Source organism: Ranitomeya variabilis, chromosome 2 (genome assembly GCF_051348905.1).
Source record: "Ranitomeya variabilis isolate aRanVar5 chromosome 2, aRanVar5.hap1, whole genome shotgun sequence".
NCBI classification, from domain to species: domain Eukaryota; kingdom Metazoa; phylum Chordata; class Amphibia; order Anura; family Dendrobatidae; genus Ranitomeya; species Ranitomeya variabilis.
Window position 1 is genome coordinate 460,663,035 of NC_135233.1, and position 13,062 is coordinate 460,676,096.

The following is a 13,062-nucleotide window of genomic DNA, read 5'->3' on the forward strand; positions in this document are numbered from 1 at the left end:
GCGTAATAACATCCGGGTAATGATTGCGTTAAAAATCCCAATATAACACCAAAAATGGATACCACAAACCCTATTAGCACCCCAAAGGCTTACCAACATATAAAGAAAAAGATAAATGAGGATTCTCAAAAGCCATAGGCCGTCAGTCACCTGCCCGATGTATTTACTTCCGGGTCCTAAGGACACTGCGGCGCGTACATCTCTCCCTCTCAAGATCATGCGCATTGATCCATTCACCCTAATTTGGAACGCAAGCAGACGGCAGTCTGCGCTCCAAAGGGAGTCTGCGTAGTGGTGAATGGGAGGAGGAGTAGCAAGAGAGGGGAGGGGAGAGAAGGGGCGTACCCAATTGCCCATGGAGCAGAAAAATTCGTCGGTATATGTCATACAGCATATAATAGAATGTAATAAGTACATAGACATGATGATTAATACCCAACAGCTGCACAGAATAGAGAATGAGGATAAACCTCGGAAAGGGTAAACTACATGATATATATAACCCAGGACAATAGCCGGTGAACAAACATATGATAGAGATATATTGACAATGGTTCTAAATAAACATTGGGATAATAAAACGCCTTAAGATAAATTGGGTAACAATATTAAATAAACATAGTATTTGATAAATAATTAATTCCCTAAAATTGGGAGCATGCATAAGCATACCAGGATAGGAGATTGTTTCGGTATATATTCCAAACTACTATTGTATTTGTGCATAACAGGCCGGTCAAACAAAGGTAAATTCCATGATGTTCAAATGAAACAGGTATATGACAGACATTCATTCAGCCCCTTCGGGGACATTGATTGCATCCTATATATCCACTCAGTCTCTCTCCTTAACAAAACTTTGTCAAGATCGCCTCCCCTAATTTTAGGTCTAACCAATTCGATCATACTGAAAGAGATTTGCTGGATACTGCCACAATGAGAGTCATTCATATGGCGAGCAACTGGGGTATCCCGTTTATGCCTAATATCCCCCAGATGCTCGCCAACCCTGACTCTTAATTCCCTCAGAGTCTTCCCTATATAGTCCAAAGGACATGTACAGGTAGCTTTATAGATCACACCAGTAGATTTGCAATTTCCGAAGTCCCTTACAGAAAACATTCTACCACTCGATGCACTCCGAAAAACCTTGCCCTGAGACATGACTTCACATTTAGTGCAGTTACCACACCTGAAAAAGCCCAAGGGTTTTCTGTCAAGCCATGTCCCTAGTTTTGGTGGTCTCTGGTATAAGCTGTGCACCAGACGATCTCCTATAGATCTACCCTTCCTATATGTCACACTCGGTTTCAGTGGTAGATATTTCCTTAGCGCTGGATCCGCCAATAAGATCCCCCAATGTTTTTTAAGGACCTGGTAAACCCTCTCTGACTGCCCGTCAAAGGTTCCAATGAGTCTAACCACCTCCTCCTTAGCTCGACTAGCGTTATCCTTAGGCCTCAACAGGGACTGCCTATCCATCCCCAAAGTATCAAAAAAGGGGGGATCCAGAACCTCACGGGGATAATCTCTTGCCCTAAAACGTTGGTATAGGTCTTTGGCCTGTTTCTTGTATGTTAAATCATCCGTGCAATTTCTTCTTAGTCTCATGAATTGCCCCTTTGGTATCCCCCTCTTGAGGGGAACCGGATGGTGGCTTGTCCATCTCAGAAGACTATTTGTAGAGGTCGGTTTGCGGTAGGTGCAAGTGCTGATGCTACCATCTAATTCCTTCGAAATTGTCAAGTCAAGGAAATTAATACTCATATCATGGTGTTCGTAGGTAAAATGGAGACCAATGTTGTTCACATTGATAGTCTCCACAAATCTCTGGAGCTCAGCCTCTGGGCCAGACCACAGCACAAGGATATCATCTATGTATCTGGCCCAGAGGCTAATATAAGGGCTCCACCATACTTCACCCTCTCCAAATATGATGGTTTCCTCCCACCAGCCCAGGAAGATATTAGCATACGAGGGGGCACAAGGGCTCCCCATCGCAGTACCCCTGAGCTGGTGGAAGTACTTCCCATCAAAGAGGAAGTAATTACGGGTAAGACAGAATTGCAAAAGTTCCTCCAAGAATAAATTATGTTCCCGACATTCGATCGCTCTCGTTTGTAAATAGTAGGTTATGGCCTCCATCCCACACACGTGGGGGATGCTACTGTAGAGAGCCTCCACATCTATTGATACAAGCAGAGTACCAGATTCCACTGTGATACCTTCCAACTGACTCAATAGATGCGACGTATCGCGGACATAGGAAGGTAGGGACGTGACAAAGGGTCTTAAGATCTTATCTAGATAAATACCACTGTTCTGTGTAGCTGAGTCAATACCGGATACAATAGGGCGCCCTTTTAAGGGGGACAAACCCTTATGCACCTTCGGTAAAGCATAGAAGGTAGGCCTCACTGGGTTATTCGGTCTCAAAAACTTCCATTCATTAAGGGATAAAAGATTCTCCTCTTTAGCCCTGTCCAGAATATCTGATAGTTCATGGCTATAGCTCATGGTAGGGTCATGATCCAGAACCTCATAGGTGTCTGCATCGTCCAACAACTGATGACACATATTCAAATAAACACATTGGTCCATAAGCACCAGGTTGCCACCCTTGTCAGACGCCTTAATAACAACGTCTCTGTTCTTTTCCAAATTTTCTAGGGCTATGCTCTCTTCCTCAGAGAGATTTGTAGACCCATGCTGATTGATACGTGGTATTTTACATAAGTCATTTTCAACCAGTTGGATAAAGATATCTACACTCGTGGTGTCCTTTAGGGGTGGCATCCTGGTGCTTTTATTTTTTAGATCTGTAAAAGGACCCTTCCCTCTTTCCTGTTCATTCTCTCTCAAGAGGTCAGTTAATGTTCGTACACCCTCCATATCTTCCTCTGATAATCCTAATTTTTTACATTCTTCAGAATCATATTTCTGGAAAAACAATTTCCATTTAAGATTTCTACCGAAAAGATTTACATCTTTAACCCATTGGAAGCAATTAAACACCCCAGTCGGTACAAAATTTAGGCCCTTCTGTAGGACAGAATACTCATCACTTGATAGAACATGTGATGATAGATTTATAATCTGTCCCTGACTCACAGATGCCTTCTCCGTAGGTCGTAACCTGTTGTCAGCAGACCTCGTTCCAAAAAAGATTGTGAGGATGAGGATGATTGTGGCCCAGTCATATTTAATTCTGACTGGCTCCCTCTTCCGGTGCCTCTCTGTCTGTGATAGTTTTTTGTTGTCCGCCATTTCCCTTTAGTATACTTTCCTCTCCCACGATAGCCTGAAAAACCCTCTGTACGTTCCGTATCCGAGGTGTCAATATCTGAAGACGACACCTCAGAGTTCACCCTTGGCTGATAGTCGTATGCCCGGTTCTCTTTAAACTCTGTATAATCCCGTAAAAACTGATTGTGCTTACGTTCCTTTAAATTAGTTTGAAATTTCTCTACAGATGTTTGTAGTGTATTTTCTCGTTTAATAAATTCCGGGTCAGATTTAAACTTTTGTACCTTCTCAATGAGATTATTGAGTTTCTTTGTGGAGTCCTCGAAAAGCCTCTGTTCCTCTTTTAATAGGAGTTGCATGAAGCGAATAGAGGACTCAACAGACTCTTTTGTCCACGCTGTCAGAAGTAGGGGATTGGTTGTACGTGGTGAGGGCTGGATATTAATGCGTAGTCCCTTAGGGACAATTTGATTTTTAATATAATTTTCCAGACCTTTTACCTCCCACCACGATTTGATATTCTCCTTGTATCCCCAATATAGTTCTTTAAAGAGTGTTTTTAGTGAGGGATTATCTGGGCTCTCGGAGGGTAAAGTATTGGTGGAAAAAACCTGGTTGGCGTCCTGTACCCACAAATCGGTATTGATTGGTGCCGAAAGAAAGCTCGCCATATCCTATGGGCTATTCGCAAAAAAATCAAGACAAAATGAATGGGGATTATAAAAGGCCAGTGTTGAACATAGAATCCCCTTAAAACTTAGCTTTTAATGATGACATATATAAAACCCTAACCCAAAAAAAACAAAAAACCTTGGTTAAATAACCACGATAAGATACCACCAATAGGTAACCTGTTGAGGTACTACAATAAAACCTACTGCTCACCTCTGCCTAGCTGTGGAGGTTGGCACCCTAAGATACGATTATTTGGCGCCCCCACTCAGACGTAGGCTGTCCCTCACTTCCCTAACGAATCCCTACCATTAAAGGTGGGAAAACAAAATAGTGGAGGGCAGTGGTGAAAAGATAGTGCAAAAAATAACCCCAACATACAATAGCAAACACCCCCACTTAGGATGGTAATAACAATAGAAATGCAGCACTTCGCTCAATAGCGACCCATGTCATATTAAATAATTGAGTCCAACGATAAACATCTCAGTTCTTTGTCCGTCCTGGATACAGCCAATAGTATAAACAGGCAATAGACACCGGAATGGTAGACCAAGATATGATACTAAGAGAGACAAAAGATCACTTAGCGTGTGCTGACGTCACCCCGACGCGTTTCCCCGTTTGCACGGTTCATCAGGAGGAAATGATGTGGTGGCCGATATTGCCTCATGCCATGAAGATGGATAGCATAAGCCGGCGGTGGTAATCGGCGGATATAAATAGATAGCATTAAATCCGCGCACCTTCATAGGCCCCGCCCCCAGTCGGGGGCAGCGTAATAACATCCGGGTAATGATTGCGTTAAAAATCCCAATATAACACCAAAAATGGATACCACAAACCCTATTAGCACCCCAAAGGCTTACCAACATATAAAGAAAAAGATAAATGAGGATTCTCAAAAGCCATAGGCCGTCAGTCACCTGCCCGATGTATTTACTTCCGGGTCCTAAGGACACTGCGGCGCGTACATCTCTCCCTCTCAAGATCATGCGCATTGATCCATTCACCCTAATTTGGAACGCAAGCAGACGGCAGTCTGCGCTCCAAAGGGAGTCTGCGTAGTGGTGAATGGGAGGAGGAGTAGCAAGAGAGGGGAGGGGAGAGAAGGGGCGTACCCAATTGCCCATGGAGCAGAAAAATTCGTCGGTATATGTCATACAGCATATAATAGAATGTAATAAGTACATAGACATGATGATTAATACCCAACAGCTGCACAGAATAGAGAATGAGGATAAACCTCGGAAAGGGTAAACTACATGATATATATAACCCAGGACAATAGCCGGTGAACAAACATATGATAGAGATATATTGACAATGGTTCTAAATAAACATTGGGATAATAAAACGCCTTAAGATAAATTGGGTAACAATATTAAATAAACATAGTATTTGATAAATAATTAATTCCCTAAAATTGGGAGCATGCATAAGCATACCAGGATAGGAGATTGTTTCGGTATATATTCCAAACTACTATTGTATTTGTGCATAACAGGCCGGTCAAACAGGCTCCTACAGGTTTGTGTTATTGTAAAACTTTATTAACACGCGACACTCGGTGCCTGAAGGAAGACCCCTCCTACTTTACGTCACACTGCAAGGACGGCCCCTCCTACTTTTCGCCTGACGAATACAGAACTTTCTTTTCAATAACTTTATTAACAGCTACTTTGCGAACAACCTACCGCAGTCACCAGGAAGCATCTTTTTTTTGTCAATAGAACAAAACTTTATTAAACCGCTCCCCACGAACATCACTTGCTAGTATTCTCGGCGGTTGCGGTGTGTGGCGTGTTCTCGGGTCTCGCTGCCCCCCGGTGGGTCACAGTCGTCCACCGCCCTCGACGATGCCGAGCAAGAAGAAGAAGTACAACGCCCGCTTCCCGCCGGTGGGTCTGCGGCCTAGGTCTCCATCTCCCTGAGGCCGCCAGACGGGGGGTGGGACAGGCTTCTGTCCTTCACGGGTTGTGTGTGGTGTCACTATCGCACTGTGTGACTGCGCGCCTCCTCAGCCTTTCTCTATGGCCGCTGCGGCCTCTGCATTTGTCGCACAGTGTGGCCGATTGTCCCCGCTGCTGCCTGCGACTTTTTGTTCTGCTGCTGTATTTCTGGCATTGGCTGGATTTTAGCTCCAGGTTTATATTTGCGATGTGCCCCCCCAGTCCCAGCATTGGGTCTCCCACCTCCTCCCTAGTGGGCACTTGGTGGCCTGTATGTTAACCTCTTCATGACTGGGGGTTAATAATTTTCGTTCTTTTTGCGTCTTCTTCAACCTAGAGCCACAACGCCCTTTTTTTTTTTTTCCCCAACATATTCATAGGGTAATATATATATATATATATATATATATATATATATATATATATATATATATATATATATATATATATAATTTTTTTTTTTTATTTATATAGGTTTTTATTGTATTGTGTTTTCTTGTATTATATTGATTTTTTTTATTTTCTTATTTTAGCTTAGCAATTTTATTTTTTTAGGTATTAGGTTTTTGGATTTTTTTTCCGGCAGAATATTTTAATATGTAATGTACTGAAAAAAAATGAGAAAATTCCAAGTGTAGGGGAGGGGGAAGAAATAATGCAATTCCAACATTTTGTTTTCATGGGTCTCGTATTTACGGCGCTTATTGTGCCATGGCAGCATGATTTATTTTTTTATTTTTTTTTTTTTAGTACACTTAATGGGGTGGGCCAGTTATATTTAATCTTAAATGCCTAGATAGTTTAATCCCTTTCCGCCGCTGCCCTTTGTTTTTGCTTTTCCGCTTATCGCTCCCCTCCTTCCCAGATCCATAACTTTTTTTATTTTTCCTTCAATTTGGCCATGTGAGGGCTTATTTTTTGCAGGACGAGTTGTACTTTTGAACGACATCATTGGTTTTACCATGTCGTGTACTAGAAAACGGGAAAAAAATTCCAAGTGCGGTGAAATTGCAAAAAAAGTGCAATCCCACACTTGTTTTTTGTTTGGCTTTTTTGCTAGGTTCACTAAATGCTAAAACTGATCTGATATTATTCTCCAGGTCACTGTGAGTTCATAGAAATCTAACATGTCTAGGTTATTTTTTATCGAAGTAGTGAAAAAAATTTCAAAACTTTGCTAAAAAAAAATAAAAAATGTGCCATTTTTCGATACCCGTAGCGTCTCCATTTTTCGTGATCTGAGGTCGGTTGAGGGCTTATTTTTTGTGTGCCGAGCTAACGTTTTTATTGATGCCACTTTTGTACAGATACGTTCTTTTGATTGCCCGTTATTGCATTTTAATGCAATGTCACAGTGACCAAAAAAAAATAATGTAATTCTGGCGTTCCAATTTTTGTTCTCGCTACGCTGTTTAGCGATCAGGTTAAATTTTTTTTTTTTTATTGATCGGGCGATTTTGAGCGCTGCAATACCAAATGTGTAGGTTTGTTGGTTTTTTTGTTTTTTTTAATTTTGGATGGGGCAAAAGGGGGGTAATTTAAACTTTTATATTTTATTTTTTTCATATTTTTAAAAACATTTTTTTTTTAACTTTTGCCATGCTTCAATAGCCTCCATGGGAGGCTAGAAGCTGGCACAAAGCAGCGATCATCAGATCGCTGCTACGTAGCTGAATTGCAGGCTTGCTATGAGCGCCAACCACAGGGTGGCGCTCACAGCTAGCCGGGATCAGTATCCATATAGGTCTCAAGGACCTCTATGGTTACCATTCTGACACATCGCCGACCCCCTATCATGTGACGGGGGTCGGCGATGCGCTCACTTCCGGCCGCACGGCCGGAAGCGGTAGTTAAATGCCGCTGTCAGCGTTTGATAGCGGCATTTAACAGGTTAATAGCGGTGGGTGAATCGTGATTTCACCCGCCGCTATTGCGCGCACATGTCAGCTGTTCAAAATAGCTGACATGTCGCGACTTTGATGTGGGCTCAGCGCCCAGATCATCTGGTCTTGGTATCGGCTGGATCTGCACAGCTCCGTCGACTGTATAGTACTGCACATCCACCAGCTATTCAGGTCAATATGGGGCGGATGTACAGTACACGGCCACTACTCCGTCGACAGGGCTGTGCAGCTCTGTAACTGAGATATTCCGGCTGCCACCAGGAACAGCTGATCAGCAGGAGTGCCAGTTATCCCACCCCCATGGATCAGACATTGATCACGTATCCTAAAGGTACCTTCACACTGAACGACTTAACAATGATAGCGATCCGTGACGTTGCAGCGTCCTGGATAGCGATATCGTTGTGTTTGACACGCAGCAGCGATCTGGATCCTGCTGTGACATCGCTGGTCGGAGCTAGAAGACCAGCATTTTATTTCGTCGCTGGATCACCCGCTGACATCGCTGAGTCGGCGTGTGTGACGCCGATTCAGCGATGTCTTCACTGGTAACCAGGGTAAACATCGGGTTACTAAGCACAGGGCCGCGCTTAGTAACCCGATATTTACCCTGGTTACCATTGTAAATGTAAAAAAACCCAAACACTACATACTTACATTCCAGTGTCTGTCGCGTCCCCCGGCGTCCGCTTCTCTGCACTGTCAGCGCCGGCCGGCCGTAAAGCAGAGCACAGCGGTGACGTCACCGCTCTGCTTTCCGGCGGCGCTTACACAGGATGCAGGAGGAGTGCAGGGAAGCGGACGCCGGGGGACGTGACAGGCTCCGGAATGTGAGTATGTGTTTTTTGGGGTTTTTTTACATTTACAATGGTAACCAGGGTAAACATCGGGTTACTAAGCGCGGCCCTGTGCTTAGTAACCCGATGTTTACCCTGGTTACCCGGGGACTTCGGCATCGTTGGTCGCTGGAGAGCTGTCTGTGTGACAGCTCTCCAGCGACCACACAACGACGAAACAGCGACGCTGCAACGATCGGCATCGTTGTCTATATCGCTGCAGCGTCGCTTAATGTGACGGTACCTTAAGGATAGGCCATCAATGTGAAAGTTTTGGACAGCCTCTATAATGTAATTATCTAATTATTTAGCTTATATACAGTACAGACCAAATGTTTGGACACCTTCTCATTTAAAGATTTTTCTGTATTTTCATGACTATGAAAATTGTACATTCACACTGAAGGCATCAAAACTATGAATTAACACATGTGGAATTATATACTTAACAAAAAAGTGTGAAACATCTGAAATTATGCCTTATATTCTAGGTTCTTCAAAGTAGCCACCTTTTGCTTTGACTGCTTTGCACACTCTTGGCATTCTCTTGATGAGCTTCAAGAGGTAGTCACCGGGAATGGTCTTCCAACAATCTTGAAGGAGTTCCCAGAGATGCTTAGCACTTGTTGGCCCTTTTGCTATCACTCTGCCACTCTGCGGTCCAGCTCACCCCAAACCATCTCGATTGGGGTCAGGTCTGGTGACTGTGGAGGCCAGGTCATCTGGCGTAGCACCCCATCACTCTCCTTCTTGGTCACATAGCCCTTACAGAGCCTGGAGGTGTGTTTGGGGTCATTGTCCTGTTGGAAAAAAAAATAATGATCCAACTAGACGCAAACCGGATGGAATAGCATGCCACTGCAATATGCTGTGGTAGCCATGCTGGTTCAGTATGCTTTAAATTTTGATTAAATCCCCAACAGTGTCTCCAACAAAGCACCCCCACACCATCACACCTCCTCCTCCATGCTTCACGGTGGGAACCAGGCATGTAGAGTCCATCCGTTCACCTTTTCTGCGTCGCACAAAGACACGGTGGTTGGAACCAAAGTTCTCAAATTTGGACTCATCAGACCAAAGCACAGATTTCCACTGGTCTAATGTCCATTCCTTGTGTTCTTTAGCCCAAACTAGTCTCTTCTGCTTGTTGCCTGTCCTTAGCAGTGGTTTCCTAGCAGCTATTTTACCATGAAGGCCTGCTGCACAATGTCTCCTCTTAACCGTTGTTGTAGAGATGTGTCTGCTGCTAGAACTGTGTGGCATTGACCTGGTCTCTAATCTGAGCTGCTGTTAACCTGCGATTTCTGAGGCTGGTGACTCGGATAAACTTATCCTCAGAAGCAGAGGGCAGCACGGTGGCGCAGTGGTTAGCACAGCAGCCTTGCAGCGCTGGAGTCCTGGGTTCTAATCCCACCTTGGACAACATCTGCAAAGAGTTTGTATGTTCTCTCTGTGTTTGCGTGGGTTTCCTCCGGGCACTCCGGTTTCCTCCCACATTTCAAAGACATACTGATAGGTAATCTAGATTGTGAGCCCCATCGGGGACAGCGATGACAATGTGTGCAAACTGTAAAGCGCTGCGTAATATGTTAGCGCTATATAAAAATAAAGATTATTATTATTAAGCAGAGGTGACTCTTGGTCTTCCTTTCCTGGGGCGGTTCTCATGTGAGCCAGTTTCTTTGTAGCGCTTGATGGTTTTTTGCAATTGCACTTGGGGACACTTTCAAAGTTTTCCCAATTTTTCGGACTGACTGACCTTCATTTCTTAAAGTAATGATGGCCACTCGTTTTTCTTAGCTGCTTTTTTCTTGCCATAATACAAATTCTAACAGTCTATTCAGTAGGACTATCGGCTGTGTATCCACCAGACCTCTGCTCAACACAAATGATGGTCCCAACCCCATTTATAAGGCAAGAAATCCCACTTATTAAACCTGACAGGGCACACCTGTGAAGTGAAAACCATTCCCGGTGACTACCTCTTGAAGCTCAAGAGAATGCCAAGAGTGTGCAAAGCAGTCATCAAAGCAAAAGGTGGCTACTTTGAAGAACCTAGAAAAAAAAAAAAAAATATATATATATATATATATATATATATATATATATATATATATATATATATATATATATATATATATATATATATATATTTATTTGTCTAAGGGGTACTTCCATCTTTCTGTCGGCAACTTCCGTCACGGATATTCATTTGCTGTTTGGTCTCGCCAGCTGCCTGTCATGGCTGCCGCGACCAATCAGCGACGGGCACAGTCCGATTAGTCCCTCCCTAGTCCCCTGCAGTCACTGCCCGGCGCCCGCTCCATACTCCCCGCAGTCACGGCTCACACAGGGTTAATGCCAGCGGTAACGGACCGCGTTATGCCGTGGGTAACTCACTCCGTTACCGCCGCTATTAACCCTGTATGACCCAAGTTTTTACTATTGAGGCAGCCTCAATAGTAAAAACATCTAATGTTAAAAATAATAACAGAAATAAATCATTATATACTCACCTTCCGACGCTCCGGTGACCGGTCCATGCAAGCGGCAGGTTCCGGTGCTAAGGTTGGTGTGCGACAAGGACCTGCCATGACGTCAGTCATGTGACCGCGACGTCATTGCAGGCCCTGCCGTGACGTCACAGTCATGTGACCGCGACGTCATCACACCCTCGGACCGGAAGCTGCCGCCTGAACCGAACACAGGCGACAGAACTACAAGGGGCCCCTTGGAAGGTGAGTATATGTTTATTTTTTAACCTGTAACGTACGTGGCTGGGCAATATACTATGTGGCTCTGTGCTGTATACTACGTGGCTGGGCAATATACTACCTGGCTCTGTGCTGTGTCATGTTCTCAATGGCAAGAGAACATAGCATCAGCATATATAGGAACTAGCTCTTGGAAGATGGGAACTAAGCTGACCATGAACTAAACCTAACGCACAACTAGCAGTGGCCGGGTAGCATGCCTACGTTGATTCTAGATGCCCAGCACCAGCCGGAGGACTAAATAAAGCTAGCAGAGGAAAATATTAGTCCTAGCTCACCTCTAGAGAAATACCCCGAAAGGAGACAGAGGCCCCCCACATGTATTGGCGGTGAGTAAAGATGAAATAACAAACGTAGTATGAAAATAGGTTTAGCAAATTTGAGGTCCACTTACTACATAGCAGAAGACAGAAAGGACACTTTCATGGTCAGCTGAAAACCCTATCAAAACACCATCCAGAAATTACTTTAAAACTCTGGCATTAACTCATAACACCAGAGTGGCAATTCCTGTTCACAAGAGCTTTCCAGACACAGTAACGAAACTACAGCTGTGAACTGGAACAAAAATGCAAAAACAAACATGGACAAGAGTCCAACTTATCTAGTAGTTGTCTAGGAGCAGGAACAAGCACAGAGAGGCTTCTGATAACATTGTTGACCGGCAAGCAACTAACAGAGCAGCAAGGTTATATAGCGACTCCCACATCTTGATGGGAACAGGTGAACAGAGAAGATGAAGACACCAGTTCAATTCCACCAGTAGCCACCGGGGGAGCCCAGAATCCAAATTCACAACAGTACCCCCCCCTCAAGGAGGGGGCACCGAACCCTCACCAGAACCACCAGGGCGATCAGGATGGGCCCTATGAAAGGCACGAACCAGATCAGAGGCATGAACATCAGATGCATTCACCCAAGAATTATCCTCCTGGCCGTATCCCTTCCACTTGACCAGATACTGGAGTCTCCGTCTGGAAACACGAGAGTCTAAGATTTTCTCCACAACGTACTCCAACTCACCCTCAACCAACACCGGAGCAGGAGGCTCAACGGAAGGCACAACCGGTACCTCATACCTGCGCAATAATGACCGATGAAAAACGTTATGAATAGAAAAGGATGCAGGGAGGTCCAAACGGAAGGAAACAGGGTTAAGAATCTCCAATATCTTATACGGGCCGATGAACCGAGGCTTAAACTTAGGAGAAGAGACCCTCATAGGGACAAAACGAGAAGACAACCACACCAAATCCCCAACACAAAGCCGAGGACCAACACGACGGTGGCGGTTGGCAAAAAGCTGAGTCTTCTCCTGGGACAACCTCAAATTGTCCACCACCTGCCCCCAGATCTGATGCAATCTCTCCACCACAGCATCCACTCCAGGACAATCCGAAGATTCCACCTGACCAGAGGAAAATCGAGGATGAAACCCCGAATTACAGAAAAACGGGGACACCAAAGTGGCAGAGCTGGCCCGATTATTGAGAGCGAACTCCGCCAATGGCAAAAAAGCAACCCAATCATCCTGGTCAGCAGACACAAAACACCTCAGATATGTCTCCAGGGTCTGATTAATCCGCTCGGTCTGGCCATTAGTCTGAGGATGGAAAGCGGACGAAAAAGATAAATCTATGCCCATCCTAGCACAGAATGCCCGCCAAAATCTAGACAC

The 13,062-nt window shown here is 44.4% G+C and overlaps 2 protein-coding genes across 2 annotated transcripts in view; both read left to right on the forward strand.

Moving 5' to 3' along the window:
- The window catches only part of LOC143806678 (putative transcription factor p65 homolog), a 93,007-nt gene that overhangs the window by 38,790 nt on the left and 41,155 nt on the right, over positions 1–13,062 (forward strand). The gene's annotated exons all lie outside the window — the stretch shown is intronic.
- The window catches only part of LOC143806668 (uncharacterized), a 34,650-nt gene continuing 27,209 nt past the window's right edge, over positions 5,622–13,062 (forward strand). The window contains exon 1 of the mRNA XM_077287464.1: positions 5,622–5,819. The gene's annotated coding sequence lies outside the window, so the exon portion shown is untranslated. The remainder of the gene's footprint in view (positions 5,820–13,062) is intronic.